The 18517-nt window shown below is 40.8% G+C and overlaps 1 protein-coding gene across 8 annotated transcripts in view; it reads right to left on the bottom strand.

Moving 5' to 3' along the window:
* The window catches only part of KMT2C (lysine methyltransferase 2C), a 190834-nt gene that overhangs the window by 156813 nt on the left and 15504 nt on the right, over positions 1–18517 (bottom strand). Inside the window, exon 1 of one of the 8 annotated variants that reach the window (XM_084218316.1) lies at positions 16213–16914. The exons of the other annotated variants lie outside the window; for them this stretch is intronic. The gene's annotated coding sequence lies outside the window, so the exon portion shown is untranslated. Of the gene's footprint in view, positions 1–16212; positions 16915–18517 lie in introns of those variants that run through there. 8 annotated transcript variants of the gene reach the window in all.

The raw sequence follows: 18517 nt of genomic DNA, 5'->3' as shown, positions 1-18517 counted from the left end.
GAAGCCCATCTTTCAGAAAGCCTCTCACTTTGCCATTCCCTTTGTCGTTTGTTCCTCCTTCTGAATTCGTGCTCATTTCCTTTGTCAACTTCTCTGGTTTCAGCTTTCAACCACTGGTTCTTGTCCCTTTTCCTCTTACATTAGGCATCCCTTAAGAATTCAATATTTTCTCTGCTGGAGATATCATTCACTGTTCTCTAACTACTACTGGTTTTTGGGGTTTAAATCCCCCACCCCCATAACCAGACTGAACATCTCTACATTCCTCCCCAAAGCAATCTTCTCCAAGGTTTCTACAATCTCTGGTCCATTTCATGATTTTTGCCAATATTTCAGTCTTTCAGCCATGGACATCTAAACCACATTGAAATGGCAGCAGCAAATCTCACAACCTCCATGATAAACAGAGCTTCAGTGCACAGCCACAAACATCCCACACTTCAAATCTCTTGCCAGAAATGCTCCTTTCTGGACTGCAACCCCATCCCTAAATCTCTACATGGCAACACCATCCCCTCTCCTTATTCTGAAGAGCATTTTGTTAAACTGCCCTTCTGCCTCTTCCCTGTGCTCATCCATGTCATTCCATATCCAGATTTCAACAGCAGTAATTGTTATTAATATTGACTAATACCAGACTTCACTGCTCGAGGACCACCCAAAAAACCCAAAGCAAAGCGATGACAGTTCCCAAAGACAACAAAGTGCTTGGTCAGCCAGTCCTTAAACCAATTACTGCAGGCTTTATTCCACTGAATAATTCAAACAAATAGTTTTAATCAGAGTATAAAACACTGTTAAGCCCAGCACCTTTAAAGAAATCCATTTACATTACATCTTCATAGAAAACGATGGATAAAGGACCACATCAGATGACCTAATACCTACATCAAAGGAAACTTGTAAAACTAGCAAAGTGGATAAAAGGATGAAAAGGAAGGGAAAGAATAAAAAAAAGCCCACCAAACCTAGGAGTTCCTGCCTCTAAAGAACACAGCTAATGTGTTTATTTCTAAAACAAAAAGTATCCATATCTGCTCAAAAGTCATGCCTTCCACACTGTCATCATTTCAGTGGGAACCGTGGGATTTCACTATCTCAGAGAAGTGAGCAGCATGTATTTCAATACACTTCATAGCATAATAAAATATTCTACCAAAATTACAAGATCTAAAAAACAATTACTTTATTGCTTCTTACAACTTTTTCACTGTAAAATTCAACTCCAAGGTAGTAATTGGCAGGGACAAAATTATGTAGCAATTAGGGCATGACAGCAAAAGCAAACAAGAACTGAAAATGGGTTCGACACTTCTGGTAACAAGCAGGTAATTATCACAGCAGCTTGAAAGGGGCATAATCAACCAAACTGACATCATCCCTCCCACATAATAAAATGTGAAATCCCTTTACGTGCAGTGTAGCTCTTACACACAGCTGGTAAATGCTGCTAGTCTAGTCTCGATGTTTGTGTCTGCAGAGCAGCTGAGGTTACATTTGGGATGGTTCAAGAGTAGATAATTTTATTTATTTATTTAGGATGGTAATAGCTATTACATGTTTTCATCCGATGTGGATTACAGATACTATCACTAGAAAACACTACTTTATAAAATTGCCCTCTCTTTTCTGAGTACAACTTTGTTTTCAAAGTTCCTAAGAAAGAGAAGAAAAATCTCTGCCTACCATTACATTTTCACCATCAACCACAAGATAGAACAGGTTTAATATTTTTAACATAGAAACAGAAAGTTGCTAGTTTTAAATATGCTTCACTCTTAACTACTCTATTTTACCAGCAACACTTTTTCCCCCAGGATGCGTTTGTTTAAACTCAGGTGTGAACATTAACTGCTGTCTCAAAGCAGCACTGTGCTGTGGACATGCCTGTTGTTACCTCAACAGTGTAATTGCAAAATAAACAGTAACGTATTCATCTTCATCATGTATTTGAAGCAATTTAAATATGATTTAAAAACCCATTCGTTTATCTGCTGTACCCTTTCGCCACTATTTTACTGCGAGATTCTCACTCCCATCAGTGCCGTGCTTGGAAAACCCATCAGCCCAAAGTGACTCAATCAATGCTGCTCCGTCCCTTAGAGCAGGCTGGGGGGAACCCCCTTCTTCCCTGTTTTGTATATTCCTACCCCGTGTTCTTCTCCATTTTCTCTCTCTTTGTGTTGACAAATCCATTTACCTCCACACTGTCTGTCAATACCATTAACTCGCTGCTCCCACCTTTTTCCAGCTCATTAACAGCAAGGCCGAAGCCAACACTAATCCCTAAGTCTGCCGTTAACCATTTCCACACAGCTCCCACCTTTCCATGGGTTTCACTCCTTCTTCCTTGGATACCAGCAATTTCAAACACACTGGAACTGCAGCTCCATTTGTATTGATTTTTCATTACAAATTTCCACAAAACATTTACAGACTATCTGCACCTATCATTTTGTAAACTATGCTGCAAGTACCATAAGTAAAATGAATTATTAACCCTTATTTTCTTATTTTTTAGAGCTCAGTGCTAACACATCACAACATGAATTCTTCAGACAGATGTTAAGCAATCTACTATTTATCATTTTTTTTTTGTTATAGTTAGACTTTTTTTTTTTTGCACAAAATTCTCAGATAACACAAAGCTGGCTTCCTGGATCTCAGCCTCTGAAAAGTATTAGGGCAGTTCAGAGTATTTCTTGTAAAAATTAAATTTCATGTGTCATCTAAACATGGCATGCCTTGACTTGTGGAAGGTTTGGTTTACTGACAAGTAAAGCAGATGTGGGCACAACAGGAGATATTTAATTGCTGCTATATGTTACTGACATGATAAAGATGTTAATACTACATAAAACCTTGTCTTTTTTCTTTCATATCTGAACCATTTTAAATCTAAAATTATTTCAACAGGTTAAAATTGTTCAAGATGTATTATCAAGAATTCTCTAAACTATCGAGAATTTTATTACTCTAAAGTGATAAAAGCACAAGTTTATAAATTTAAATCTATACTATAGTGAAAGGAAATATCAACTTCAAAGCTAAAAAGGATAAAGACTAAAAGACTCACAGAAATTCCAGACCCCATAAGCTCCAGAAAAAGCACAAAAGTCATCTGATAAAGGGACAAATAATTGGTTTTCTTCTTTGCATCTGGATGCTACAGTAAACGTAACATGCTTAGTTTAGGGTCCATAAGGAAACTTTCTTCATCTAAACAGCTGGAAATAATGTTTTGTTGGGGAAAGTACAGTATTTTGAAGCAGACATCATTCCAATGAAAGATCTGAGAAGATGCCAGGAAAATCAAGTTAATAGTAACACCAAAAATTTTACCTTCTCTATACACAGACACACCCCAACACCTTATTTTCTTACAGCCAATTCTACATCTCAATCTGCAGATATGTTGAGGGTTTCTTTCTTCCAAAAATGAGATCAGGAGTTGAGGTTTCTTCCATTAGAAAACAAAAATAAACGTGGGCATGAGTCTCATTAGACACACCCCACATTAGCACACCCCAACATTTAATTTCTTGCAGAACATAACTAAGTTGGTAATGCACACCATAAGAACTCCAGCTTAAAAAATAAAACAATAACACTGACCAAGTGTTCTACCATTAAACATAATCTCTTAGCAATGCCATTGAACACATGGCTAAGCTTAATAAAAAATATCACCAAATATAAACTTTATTAGCTAAATAATTTCTCTTCTTGCTCTTCCAAGTCAAATGCAAGCCTGTTTAAATGCTTAGCCTTGGATGGGCACATTAAAATAAAAGTATATGAGACCCTGACTCAAAACTATCACAACCTGCACATGCAGGGCTGAGTAATTAACCTGTGTAGTTTGTCAAGGACTGCCTGAAAGCTCTTTGGTTTTCATGCATTCTGTTATCAGCATAATTCAGAGCATTTAGATGAAAAGCCTATATAATTCTAAACTGTTATAAAAGCTTTTTTTTTAATGAAATCCTACAAATTCTGATGAGTTCTTTATGAATTCTTCTGAAGAAGAATTGTGTTTCAGGTTCCCTTGGCCATAAATTTTATATTTGGGTTCACTCAAAAGAAATCATAAAAATTAAAACTGCTGAACGTACTAGCTAATAAATATACCATCACTACAACAAACCATGAAAGAATCCATCAATGGATTTGATTTTTAAAATTAGTGACAGCACATCTTAGAAAACATACTGCTGAAGAATGAATGGCAGGGTGAAAAAATCTCTGAAAAACGTCATCCACTCCTAAACATCTCAGATAAAATTTGCTACCCTATTGCAGCAGCTGCAAAATTCCATCTCTGCTGCCTTCTACACACCTGGAAGACTACAGGGACCAGGTTTCACATCACCAGGAACATCATGGGCCAAATACAATGGTGGTCTGACACATTACTCACCTACACCTCAGTAAGAAAGTAAGAAATACTTTCTTGATAAAACAAAAGAGACTCATTTCAAACAGATGTAACAAAAACTACCAAGGCCAGCCAGTTCTTCAACGTAAAAAATGTATCAAAAGAAAACCTACATAAAATAAATGTGACAGATAAGCAGCTACTATCAGTTTACTACAGGTACCATGTTTGGATAAAGCAAAATGAGTTAAGAGTATTCCCCCATAACCAGTTTTAATACTTGCATTAAATCTAAGGAAAACAGTAAACTCCTATTATACACTTTTAAAAACAAATTTATAATAGAAGTATGCCTGAAGCTGCATCATAGAAAAAAAAAATAATAGCCAACAAAGTATTTAGAATTTTCTATCCTATAATTCAGGAAGATCTAAGAATACCAAAATATTTTAAAAACAATAATAGAAAGCGAAGCCACATTAGAAAACCTCCCCCTAAAGCTTGCAGTTATTGCAGTACTTCTTAAGGCAGAGTTTCATGACAAAAATACTCATTTTGTGCGGCAGAGACACACAAAAGGATTCTTCGGGATGCCAAACACTTTCAGAACTCTCCAGTGATGACTCATCCTGTTATGTATACAAAGCTTTCATTAAAAAAAAAAAAAAGTCAGTTGGCATCATTACAGATCCTCAGTTAGCGATCTTCAACTTACTGTTAGTTCTTGTACAAAGTATTCTAAACACTGCAGTGAAGTATTCTGGTATGCTAATTCTGGGGAGGAAAACGTGCAACTTAACTTGAATGGCCTTTCTTACACGGAGTTTCTACTCTAGTTCACAAACTGCTCCAAGATGGCCTCAAACTGAGTTTTGAGCTACACAGAAATTCTTTGTTGCTCCACAGCAGTTCCTTGCCAGTCGCGCTGATCAACTATTTTGCCAAAACCAGAAAAATAAGTCTTTCAAAATGAGTCTTGATGACTGGAACAAAAAGAACCACTTCTTAAAGAGGAAAAAAAAAAAAAAAAAGCAGGGGGGGAAGGGTAGTTTAACTGCTCCTAAAAACTTTGAAAGCATTCCTCCTGGATATCTCCTTAGAAGTGCTGTTTTAATCTCCCCCACCCCAAATTAATTAATTTATTTAGATAATCTGTTGTTCTGCAACAAAACCACAATAAACTAAAACTGCCACATAGATGCAAATAAATGTGATGAACTGTGCTGCTGTACTAAAAAGTATTTTTTAATAAGACAGCTTTCTTTTTTATATATACAACTTCTTTGAAATGTGGTGTTGGTTTTTTTAATTGACTGTTGTTTGCTTTACTGATACACACAAATGTTTGCAAGATGTACTGAAACCAGAAGCCTCCCACAGCACTACACACAGCACAGCGAGCCTGCATCTCACTCCATCAAGTCTTTCCAGACTTTTCCAAGTCAAGAGGGTCCTTTCCATTCCTGCTCATCTTCTACCTGCAGGCAGCCACCTCCAAACCCAGGTAGGGAGGAGCCTGGGCTCAAACAAGCTTTGACCTCCTCAAACTCATCTCCAGATTCACTCCACACAGGCAGCAAGTCTGGAGTTCGCAGCCCTCCCACAGCATCGTCTGGCCCAACTCAAACAAACAAGCGAGATAGAAATAATTTCCTTTATGTTCAATCCCTCCAGTCACTCACTTCTCTAATAATTCAGTTCCTAGTGTTGATCCTTTTCTAAATATGGCCACATAAGCATAAGCAGCGAGTCTCAGTGCCAGCTATGCAATTTCTCTTTCCCACTGGGGACAAGTTTTCCAGCATCTCAGATGTTTTCAGAACAGACGCCTCCCCCACCACTGCCACATATACATTTTATTTTATTTCTTATGAACGCCTCTTACCCACAGCAGTTACAAGTGCCAAATCATCTGATTTCACAGAGTGTCAAAAGAAAAGCCAGATCTAAGAACTTTTATAGCATTTTCTATCCCTTCTTCCTCTGCAACATGTTGATTTGGAAATAATACTCTTCATTTGCTCAAATTCCAGTGGCTACTGGAAGTCTGCTGTCCCTCTCCAGTCATTTGCACTGATCACAGGACTTAATCAACTACACCATGTTTCTCTAAGTTTAAGCTGTCCATGGGTACTGTCAAGGCTGTATGTGATCAAAGATACAAACTAAATTTGTGGATTCATGCTATGAGTCTCTAGCTTTAAGCATACTGATTTCCATGTTTCACAAAAAAGAAACCTAAGGAACAGCCCATTTTTTACTGCTTCCAGACAAGCTATGATGGCTTGTGTAAGAAAGTGTAACAAAATCCTTTTTATTTTTTTTAATTTAGTTGTAAGTTTTTGTTATTCTCTCATTACTTATGTACTACCACAGGTGGTCATGGCAAATTATCAACATAATTTATGCCAGTTCTTTAACTGCAAGTCTAGCTTACTAATTAAATACCAGAAAAAAAACCCCAAACAAACAACAACAAAAAAAAACCAACCACCCCACACCCCAGTCTTCAGCAGCTAAAAAGCAGAGGTACAGTAAAGTAGGAAACACCCCCAGATAACAACAGAAGCTTCATATTTGTCTTTGGCAGATTATGTTTAAATGAAAGCAGACACCATTTTCATTTCCTCACATTTAATCAGCGGTGGATGGAAGAGGGCAGAGGAACAGGGAAACAGCAGAGGTGTGGACAGGGCTGGGGGGTGAACAGGGAGCCCCACAAAAACCAGGAGGCATTTCCAAGCACACAGCACAAACATAATGGAGGGTCCAGCATGAGCTTGGCTCCACCAAACAAACAAAAGGGGAGACTTTAATCATATTTTAATGAGGCTTTGCACGTGACCTGGTCCATTAGATGCTGAAATGCTGCTGCAGTTACTCTACAGCCACCTTGGCATTTGGTGGCTAATGCTCCAACTGGCCTCTACGGTACCCTTGAGGAAGGAAAAATAAATAAAGCTGCTGCTGCAGCTTTGGTTGATAACAGCATTAATACACTGGGGGTTTAAAAGGTCTGTAGATCCACAGACATCAGCATCATCAAGTGTGAAACCTTAACTCAGTAATAACCAGTTCTATCAGGAGACATATTATGCAGAATAATTAAGTCAATTTAGGTTATATAAAAAACAGGTTCATTATCCAAATACAAATATTATTTAACTAATAGAATAAATCAAAACCTAAGCTATGCAATAGACATTTAATATCAGAAAACAAGATACCATGGTTCCTTAAGCCTGCAAAAAATGAAAAAATTTCCTGCCCTAAGAACCCGAAAGAAGAACCCTAAAAACCCTGATAGTCCAGAAATCCTGCTTTTGGAGTCTATTTGTCTCTTATTGCCTTCAAAAGGCAGTCCTGTTACATACTTTTTTTTTTTTTTTTTCAGTTTAAATAAAGTTTCCCTGATGTGCCCTAGTGCTGTCAACCACATCTGGTTTTCCCACACATACATTTTCATGCATCCTGACAATTATAACCACAATTCACATTGAAAAGGTGATCACAAAATCAGCATTTACTGTCTCTTCCAACACTTACACAGCACTGATACTAGTAGGTAGCAGGATCAAGAAACTCTCAAGTGAAAGCCTGCTGTTCTCACACTCTGCAGCTGAACTGTGGAACCCCATGCCCAGCACACTGGAAGTTTGTGTGACTGACAAGAGGCTGGACACATTCAAAGGAGATTTTTATGCTCAACAGATCTGACACAGCAATACTATCCTTAACTCCAGAAATCCCACAATTCTTTCCCAATCTCCTGCAATTAGGGGTTGGGGAAGTATCATTACAAAATTATTTTTGTCTTACTTTCCTATTAACCACTGCAGGAAACATGATGATGGGACATCCACATCTCTGATCTGACCCTGCACAGGTGCTGTTGTGAAATAAGTAATTTCTCCAAATTATTTTACAAATAGACTCTGAACCAAGAAAGTTCATCATACTGCCCAGACTACTGTCACATCTAAAAATTAATCTTTAGCAACACTGAACTTTATTTCCAGCCTTGTATTGAATATCCTGTACTCTGAAAACTGAACCTGTGACTATGCAGCTTTTAGTGGTTTGTAAAAGTTCCATTCCTCCAAAAGACCAGTTCCTGATTTCTGACGTCCAGAGACTCCCATGTGGGCTTCCAGAGATTCAGTATGGGGGGAAGCAAAGAAAATGCCCAATTGTCCACACTGCACTGAAAAGGTCATATACCTTCTCTTACTCAGGGATCTACCACAGCAAAACAACAACCTTGAGACAAGCCTAATGTCATACAACCATGCTTTTTAACAAGATGCTTTCACTGTCACTTCTTGTATTTAAGCAACATGAAGCTCTTCTGACAGACCAACAGACCCTCCTAAGTCACCGAATTTCTTGCACAACATCAGAAACAAGTTAAAGCCCCTCTGTCCTGTAAATACAATCACCTGACATTCTGCTGCTATCTTCTAATGTGAAATAATACCCAATCCATGAGCATTCTAAGCCTACCTTTATATAGGGAATTTATCATTTTTTGCTTTTCTTGTCACTTAAAGACTACCAAGAGGGATTCATGTAAGGTTATTCTGGCCCCTACCTTGGATAAAGTCCTGACTTTGAGCACACAGGCTCATCTTTTTGATGGAATTTGACAAGCAGCTTTGAATACCAAGACCAAAGAGCCAAGGAAGGAGTTTTATGAAAAACAGTTGGTGCTCACTGACTGTTGGCAAGTTCTTCCTCATTACTAAAAGTTGCTTAATTTCATCCATCTACTTTCCATAAGGATGTGGTCAATGTTCATGAGGAAACCTAGTAAAAGACAAAGTGTATTTTGCAGAATGCCAAGACCTGGATGGTTCTGACTTGGAGTGTGTATACTGGGATGGCAGGGAGCTCTGTCAGTAAATTTCACTTTTGCTGCTCAGGTAGTATCAGGGTATAGGATGATCTGCAGAAAGTTTAGTTCTGATGAGTTTAGCAGGCTTAGGAGGCTGTTGGAAAGACTGGAGAGGAGATTACAGGAGAGATTATTTCAAGATACATCTTCTTTCAGTACAAGCTGCAACCACTGAAAGGATTCTGCAAATTGAACTCCCTAAAATGCAACCACCTCCCCCACTCCCATCCTTCCTTCTCTAAGAGCCTTAAGAGACATGACCTCACCACCACTGCTTTTCTGCCCCTAACTATACCACTACAGCACATCTTCCAAATTTCTCAGAAGTAATTCCATGTTCAGAAGATGCTACAGAACAGTCAGAAAAAATTGTCATTATAAACTGCTGAACAGACCATGACCATCACTGGCTTTTCCATTACAAAGAAGCCCTGGCAAGACAGCCTTCCCTAGAAAAAGCCTACTGCTCCTCACCTACAAATGTATGTCTTACCTACCAAGAAAGACAAGTAGCTCTCCTTAACCTGCCTCCTGGCCTGAAACTTCTGGCACAGGGGATGGTGAGAAGTGCAAGGGCAAGATATGGAATACTACATGTAAAATTATTCAGCTTACATCACTCTCATAAAACTGAACACGTAATATCAGTTTTTCAGATGCTGATTGTGTTTGATTGAAATCAAGTACCTGACAGTAAGATGGGTCTCAGAGGGATGAAATAAATATCTAACTCAGGAAGAAATAAGCGTAGTTCTCTCTGAATGACCCCAAAGTGCCCCTCTTTTTCCTTTACACACAACAGGACTGTGATTCTTGCCAGCCTCTGCAAAGCAGTGGGAGTAAAACATGACTAATTGGCCAGTAAAAGAATAATAGAGAAATCAAGAACAAGTTTATGCAATTTATAATTGTTGTGATTTCAGCTTCACACTGTTTCACAGAATCTAAGTTGACAGAAAACTGTTCTCACATTTTCTTGATATCTGAAGAATGAAAAACTATTCCACAATGCCTGGTTTATTTTTCTCTGAAGCATCCTCCTCCCCACAGTTTCTGATCATGCAGAGCAGCAATTGGTTAGCACTATTCAAAACAGTAGGTGCAGAACAGTCTAGGCTATCGAATTCTTACTTGTACTGATGAATGTTTACTCTCATGACTATTTTATTTCAATGGAAAACTTTCTATTGACTTGACTTGCCTTAGAAACAGAATTGTGTACCTTAGAGAATACCCCATCATGCTGATTAATAATTAAATGAATCCATACAGTACTTATTCACTGACAGTTCTTTATTTGGAGGTCCAGAGGCATCAATAATGAAAACTCCTCTGTAGTACGGGCAAAGCTGTCAGCAGCAGATGTTGAAGATTAGGCAGCCATGAGGAAAGAAATAAATATAATATAGGATGGTTTAGATATCAACTGTATGTAGGTCTGTCAATGATCAAGGGAACTAACTCTCCCTAACCTTTACATCTCTCAGCTTTCACCAGAGAAAACAGCAGCTAACTACCTTCATCAACATGGGTGAATGCAGATATCAGAACTGGCCAGAGCAATCCCTGGCTGCACAGCACAGCCCAGGAACTCTGACTTTCTGGTAACAAACTCAACTGGAGTCAACTGATTTCAAAACATCCCCAAGGGAAGCAATAGAATAGCCTGAAATAGAAGCTGTTCACCAGTTCAGCTCCAAGATTCTAAAACTCTCTATGGAAAACTGACACAACCATCTCAGTTACTGAACCACAGGCATCAAGACAGGTTCATATCTACATGCATTTCTGAAAAACTGAAGAAAGTAAATAACTTATTAACTCCTCATAGCTAAACATTCTTCATCATTCTAGGTGGATTTTAATATCTGAGGACAAATATACCAGAGGAAAAAAGAGACATGTCTAGCTGTTTTACATTTTGTTGACTAATACCTGAACAAAATCTACAAGGCAGACCTGTTCTCCCCAGCCCATTTCAAGAATTTGTTAATGCAGGATTGTACCCTGATCCAAACAAACCGCCTCAGGAATCTTCCAGACTTCCTCCCCATCACTCTCTTCTTCCAAGAACTAGACTTCAAGTAGTAATAGCTGTTATTTCTGGAGCTGCATAAAAATGTCTTCACATGGTTCCCTAGACTGTTTATTTTTCTTAATTTTAAAATCTCAGCTTCCTTTAACAAGGTGAAAACAAGGATGACAAGGAAACAGAAATGAAAAGACAACTAAATACACATAAGACTAAGCACTGCTTACAGGCAAGCTACCTCACCAAGGTGGATTAAGGTGAAAGAGAAAGACTGAAGTCCATGCTCCTCAACCTCCATCTCCCATCTGTCTTGCAGATTACATTCCTGTAACTCTGGGTTACTCTTTCCTGTGCACTGCAAGCCCACGATGCTTCCAAAAGCCCTCTACCTTGTTTCTGTACCCCTTCCTATGTGCAATCAGCCTTCTACTAAAGGCAAAGTGAAATGTTTCCAAAGAGAACAGTCTCTCAAAGGTTAATAGTAGTACTTACTGCTCAATCCTGACCTCCATTTTATGGCAGCCCTGAACATACACTGAATGACTTCTGCCACAACTGTGACTAAACCTTCTGTACACAAGGCAAGGCTGACATGGCAGTGACAACACCTAGCACACCTATTATTTGACCCAGATCAAGGACCTTTGAAAAGGTTAGAAAATATTCTAGGTTCATTCATTCCTTCATCACTCTCCTTGACCACTGCTGGTGCCTTCTTGCATGCTAAATACATTTTCAACAGTGCCACAAAACCATGCTGACAAAATTGCCCCACTCAAGCCTAAGGGTAAGGTGACTAAAATAAAGCTCCAACCTTATTTCTTCTCATTTCCTGATACACCATCCTCGTATAGTTCCATCCAACCCATCCCTTCCCCCTGCCCCATCCTCTTTGTTCCACCAAATACATCACATCCCTTCACCTTGTTCCTCCTGCTTCAAAAAAGCCTTCAAACTGTAATAAACTCAGTACTCTCACAAGTCACTTGATTCAAAGGCAGCAGATTTCTGCAGAACTGTAAGCCTAAATAAGAATTCTGTTTGAGGTTTTCTGAATTCTGGAAAAAATACAGCTCCCTTTCCTCCTGGTCTAACTCCACCTCAAACAGATCTCCCACAGAATGATTATTCCCAAAACTGCCCTTTTCAGAGTTTGTCCCATTTTTCTCTATGGCACCTGATGTTACACGTTAACAGGGACTGCAAACTGGTTAACTATAAACTACACATAAACTATATAAACCAGGCAGTCATAACCTGCTCTCACATGCACTTCTTCCTGAATGGAGTCTTCCAAAAGCAACCCACCTTCTCTTCTTATAGCATGGGGGCATTAGGGGCCCGGAAATTAAAAAAAAGAAAAAAAATAAAATTAAATTTAAAAGAGAGAGAAAAAGGAAGATCCAGAGTAAAAAAAAAAGGGAAGCGTCTGTGGTTGGAAGGAACACATTGAGCTCCATCTAAAACAAAGAATTCATTCCTGAAACTGAATTATACCCAAGAACTGCAAGTCCTGGCTAAACAAACAAATAAATACACAAGCAGACTCTTCTTTTCTTCCATGCCTTTATCTTTTCTAATTAAGTAACATTACACAAGTATTCACCTTCGAATGCTTGGAAATCAGGATGAAAACATGGGACAAAGAGGCCAGCGTGAAATCTTTCATTTTCTAGCTGTATTACAAAAGCACCATCAGCACAAGCCACACTTACTGTGTAACATTTCTCCAGTGAGTACAAACAAGAGGGAGACTTCGCTGACAGAAAGAAACACAGAGTGCTATGACTAACCTCCAACAGACCTTATGGAGGAGCCAAATATCCTCCAAATGCATGATATCATCTATGCTTGTGCCTGGCTTTGGACCTCAACACTGAGATGAAAAGAAAAATTCTGACGAGGAAGGCCACATATAATTATGCTCCATTTTTTTTTTTTAATCAAAGATATTTCCAAAGGACAAAGCTCAACTGTGATGCTTCTCCACTCAACTCCATCTGAGATGTCAGGGGAAAAAAAAAAAAAAAAACCTGTCAAGACCACTAAAAGCCACATCTGTTTGCTGAATACATTCCACATCAGATTACCAAACACAAAGACGTGAACGCTGTCAAACAGAAGGCGCTCACCTATTCCCAGAGCCACGTGACAGCTCCTCTGCCACGCTCTCCCCACCGAATTTCCATGACATTTCCTGGTTCACCTCGGCCGTCCCAGGGAGCGCCACTGCGGCACAGCAAATGCCATGGATCGCAAGGAGGCATCTGATATCTGTGATATCACACGCTGGGATCCTGCCAGAGAACCACAACATGCCAAAAGGATTTCGCAGAGGAAAGACAGAATTATAAAAGACTAGCTGAAGGCCCACTGTCAAGCTGGATTTTAGTACTTCTTCAAACACCTTATGTCCCAGGGTTTCCAGGAGCTTTAGTCATTACTGAAATTGGAACTGCCCAAATAAAACAAAAGAGTGTCTTTCAGCTTGTTTAGAGGATGCTTTTGACAACACTCCAGAGCCAGTCCCCCATCCTCTTGGGCTGTGAGTTTTACACTAAATGGTACACACCAAGTACATACTCCTCCATACTAAGAGTTTTCTCCACACTTTCAGAACAGGAAACCAGAATTGCAAAGCCGTAAGATTTGACAGCAGTGATGAGAAAAGAATACTTCAACCATTACTTTTAAATAGCTACATAAATTATATACAGTAAGTCTGGAAATACACATAAAGCACATACTGAATGGTCCTTTTAGCCTGAAACAAAAGGAGAAACAAATACATGGCTGCTTTTAATTTCTGCTCAGCCATTTACCCTTAAGAGATCATTTTCAGGCAAGTCCAATGAACGGTCACATTAAGAAACTGTACATGATGCAACTACTTTCTACTGGTATATTATGTAAATGACAATAATATCATCCCCTGTGTCCTCCCCTTTAAAAAAAAAGCTTCCAAAGAACATTTTGCCAGAATTCTGCAGGAGTTTCTGCCTAGGAGAGAATAATACAGGAAAAAAAAAAAAGAAAAAAAAAGGCCAGTAGAAAAAAAAATATGTCAACAGAGTCTGACAAAATAATAATATAAAATTAAGTACTATTCCTTCCAAAACAAAAGTGTCTATATTTAATGCTGGCTGAATATTAGGTATTACTTTGCATAGAACAGACAAAACAAAAGAATAGTCATAAAACAGTTTATAAAGATGACCTGTAAGTGAGGCAAGGAACTAAAAACTACAGATACTTGATCTCCAAGTATATTCTCAAAAGAAAGGCCATTTACAACAAAGTAGGAAAAGATGCATAACCAAACCCTTTAAAAACAAATGTACAGTAGTCATCAGTGAAGTTACTGAATGGCACTTATATGCAGCTGATCACACAGCACTGAGAAAAAAAGTCTCTCTTGTCTCCTGCTTCTATCTTACAAATAGATGGTTAAAATATTTCCGCTCAGCAGTCTGGAAGCTGCAGTTATTTTCTGTAGGAAGTGGATTTTATTGTGCAGGAGCATCAAACACCAGACACGACCATCACCATGATGTACACACAGCACAAAGACCCCTGCACGTAACCTCCAGCTTAGGAGCTGTGTGTACTTCAATACCCAGCATTGTACAGAGTCACTGAGAAAACCTTTAAATGTCTGCCCAGTTGCTTCAGTTCTGCTACAGGAGTACGAACCCACTACTGCTTTATTTCTTCACATGAAAAAGCCCCAAACCATTTTCATACTGATCTTCAGATCTTTCAACAGCTCTACGCCAAATAACGCTATTCTAAGAAAAAAAATTGAAGTTAAACAAAAATCTAAACTAACTCAGGAACGTTTTTCAATTACGTAATAATCCAGTTAGAGTTTTAACTGATGATTTACTGGTGAGTGTGTAGTGTTTAGTACCCAAAATGAGGCACAAGACTGAAGGAGTTTTTCAGGAAAATACAAAACACTACACAAATTAACTGGTTCATATTTTCAAAGCATAGATTGTTATGTTGGGTGGGTTTTTTTAATCAGCTTGCTACAAAGTAAGGCCACTGGAAAAAGAGGTAGCCAGCCTCTCATAGTGCCCAAATTAAAAAAAAAAATAGACTTTTTTCTTTACAGTTGTACCAAGTTTGTTAAAGCCAGCCAGTTACATAACACTTACTTTGACTTATGACCTATTTGCTCACACAAAAATCATCATATATGACGGTCTGACCATCCATTATGAGCTAGAAGCACAGTTTATTTTTTAAAGTGCTTGTATTTTCCTCTCTTAGTTTAGAACTACAGTTTAAAGCGGTGGATCACCTAAAATTAACACTATAAAGGTATGCTTTGAAAGCACGCAAAATTAAAATGGCACATTCTTCAGAAATAGCGTGCACAGAATACTTCAAAATATTAAAGAAAAATTAACCCTATCTCCATTTTCCATCTCTCCAATATTTACATCAGGAAGTGACATAAAAATATAAAAGGAAAAATAAACAGTTGTGCTATAGGTATCCATATAAAGTCGTATTTTTTAAAGAATATCTGCGGGCACACGTGTGTAGATGCACCCGGGGCAGCGCTGACCGGATGCCCGGCTGCGCCCGGGTCAGAGCGAGCGGGGCTTTTGTGGTTCTTTCTCCCACCCACCACCCTCCTTTTCCTTATTTTTATTTTGTAAACGGCCGCGGATTATCCAGCGAGCGTGTAACTTGAACCTCTACACCCACGTCTGGACGCGGGTCCGGGTTTTTTTCTGACCGAACGGCGTCGAATTCGCCGTGCCGAGTGTCAGCGGCGCCCAGTCCCCACGCCAACTTTGCCGCCCGGTCCCGGCGGGTCCCCGCTCCCCGGGGAGCCCCTTCCCGCTGTCACCGCCTGCCCTCGATACAAAGAAGTTCAGCGCCAGCCGTACTCACCCCCGGCGAACTGGCTCTGCGCGACATCGCCCAGCGCCGCGGAACCGCTCGCAAATCCCCTCTGGAAAATGGAGGGGCTGGCACCGGTGCGATCCGGAGGGAAGAGAAGTTATTTACATGCCAGGGCCCGAGCCCAGCGCGGAGCGGAGACGGCGATGCTCAGCACTGCCCGCGGTCTGCCATGTTCGTGCCGCTCGCTCGGCGCTCCCCCGGCCGCTGCCCCGGGGCCTCGGGCGGCTCTACAGGGCCCCCCCCATGGCGGCGCCGCCGGGGAGCGATGCGCCACAGCCCCGATCGCCGCGGAACTTCGGCTCCGGGATCCTCCCCGAACCAGGCTGGGGCCGCCGGCGGAGGAGGGCGGAGGGGGAGGGGAGCGGGGGGAAGGGGAGGGGAAAGGGAGGAAAAAAAAAAAAAAAAAAAAAAAGAGAAGGGAGGGAGAGGAGAAAAAAAAAAAAAAAAAAAAAAAAGGGAGCCGAGGGAGAGAAAGTAGATCCGACGCAGCCGGGCGCCGCCAATGTGCGGACCGGAGCGCTGCGGCAGGAGCGGGGCCGCCCGCGCTCGGGAGGCGGAGCGGCGGCGGCCGGAGGCGCAGCGCCCCCGCCGGAGGCTCCCCCGGGCCGGCCCCCGCCCCGCACCCCCGCGGGGCCCGCACCTCCCGGCGGGCGAGCCCGGGGGCGAACCGGGAAGCGAGCGCGGGAGCGCCCGGCCGCTCCCCGCCGGCCCTGCCCGGGAGCACCCTCCGAGCGCGGCGGGCGGCAGCGCTCCCGCTCCCTTCCCCCCACGCCCGCACTTTTCCATTTAACAAAGCAGCGCAACCAAAAGTTACGTTTCCATAGACGCCAGCCGCTTTCCTGGCGGCCCCTCCTCGGCTGCCGGAGCTGCTCTGGGAAAACCAGGGTTTCACGCGTGAAAGATTAACGTGGGACTCCGGGGATCGCCTTTTTTTTTTTTTTTTTGGTCGTTTTTCTCCTTTTTCCACTGAGTCACAGGACCCTTTTGGTTGGAGATCAACTACTTCAAGCCCCGGCCAAGGCAGATTCACCTGGAGCAGGTGACACAGGAAGGTGCCCAGGTGGGTCTGGAATGACTCCATGACTTCCCTGGGCAGCCTCTTCCAGTCCTTTGCCACTCGCAACGTAAAGAAGTTCTTCCTCGTGTTGAGGTGAAACTTCTTGGTGTTTAGTTTTGTGGTTTTAGTCAGTGTTTTATGTTTTAGGTTTTTTTTTCTCTCCCCCTCTCATGCCCCCCCCCCACGTTTTCCAGGCTGCTCTACACTTCTCCAAAACAATCTGGAATGGACAAGCTCAGAAAGCAAAGCTTGACAAATGTCCATCTACAAATGGCTCTTTCCTAATCCTCCAAATGCTCCCTGCCAATTTTATTCTCCTACAGAGAGAAAAACAAATCAAGAAAACATTACGCAAGTGTCACTTCACTTGCATTGATAGATACTTGCAAACCAATGGGTCCTGCCAATTTGAGCAGTAATGCAACTACCTTTGTTCAACTTCCCTTCACGCAAAAACCCCGAAGCAGCTGTTGTGTAATGCTTCTGTCAATCTCAAGTTTTCTTAAAATTTGTTTAAGTATCAGACATCTGCAAGACACAGGTTGACATGCTGACAACAATAATCTGACTTGTTTGCCCAATGAAGTAAGACCATGCATCACCTCTATTTTCTCAGTCATCTTAATATTTTTTTCTTATCAAATTCTCTTCTGTCACACCGAGCTGCAGCTGGACATAGTTAATCTTGGGCACCATCTGTTGTGGACCAGCAAGAAAGTTCAGTACTGCCTTATGAGTACTGATTAAAGAAATTCTCAATAAATGCACCTAGGAACTCAAAGATATAATTTCTCCTCTAAGACTGAACAAAACAAACCCCACACTGATTCACAGAATGGGACCTACCCAGGTAGAGGGAGTGGACCAACGCTGCCTCTCCTTGCATTTTCAACTGGAACATGTTCTAGGTGCCCAGCCTACAGGAAAGTTTTTATCAAACCCATTCTACAAAGATGAAGATAAAATTTTAAAATGAAAGCACTCACATGAAAAAATCTCCAGGTGTTTACTCTGAAACAAGTGACTATTGTATAAGAGCCATTGTGCCATGTTAGTACAGGTACGGACACATAAATATATTTGGCTACAAGGTGCTATCAAGTTCTGGCTTATCAGCACATCTCTGTAACCACACATATTAGCACACTCAGTCTGCTGCAATGAGAAGGTTAAATATGTTATTCTAAGCCTTAGCTGAGATGGGGGATGTCATGGGTTCATTTTGTAGTAAGAGTT

The sequence above is a fragment of the Fringilla coelebs genome (assembly GCF_963513975.1).
Source record: "Fringilla coelebs genome assembly, chromosome: 1".
Lineage (NCBI taxonomy): Eukaryota > Metazoa > Chordata > Aves > Passeriformes > Fringillidae > Fringilla > Fringilla coelebs.
This window is presented reverse-complemented; position numbering and strand designations above follow the sequence as displayed.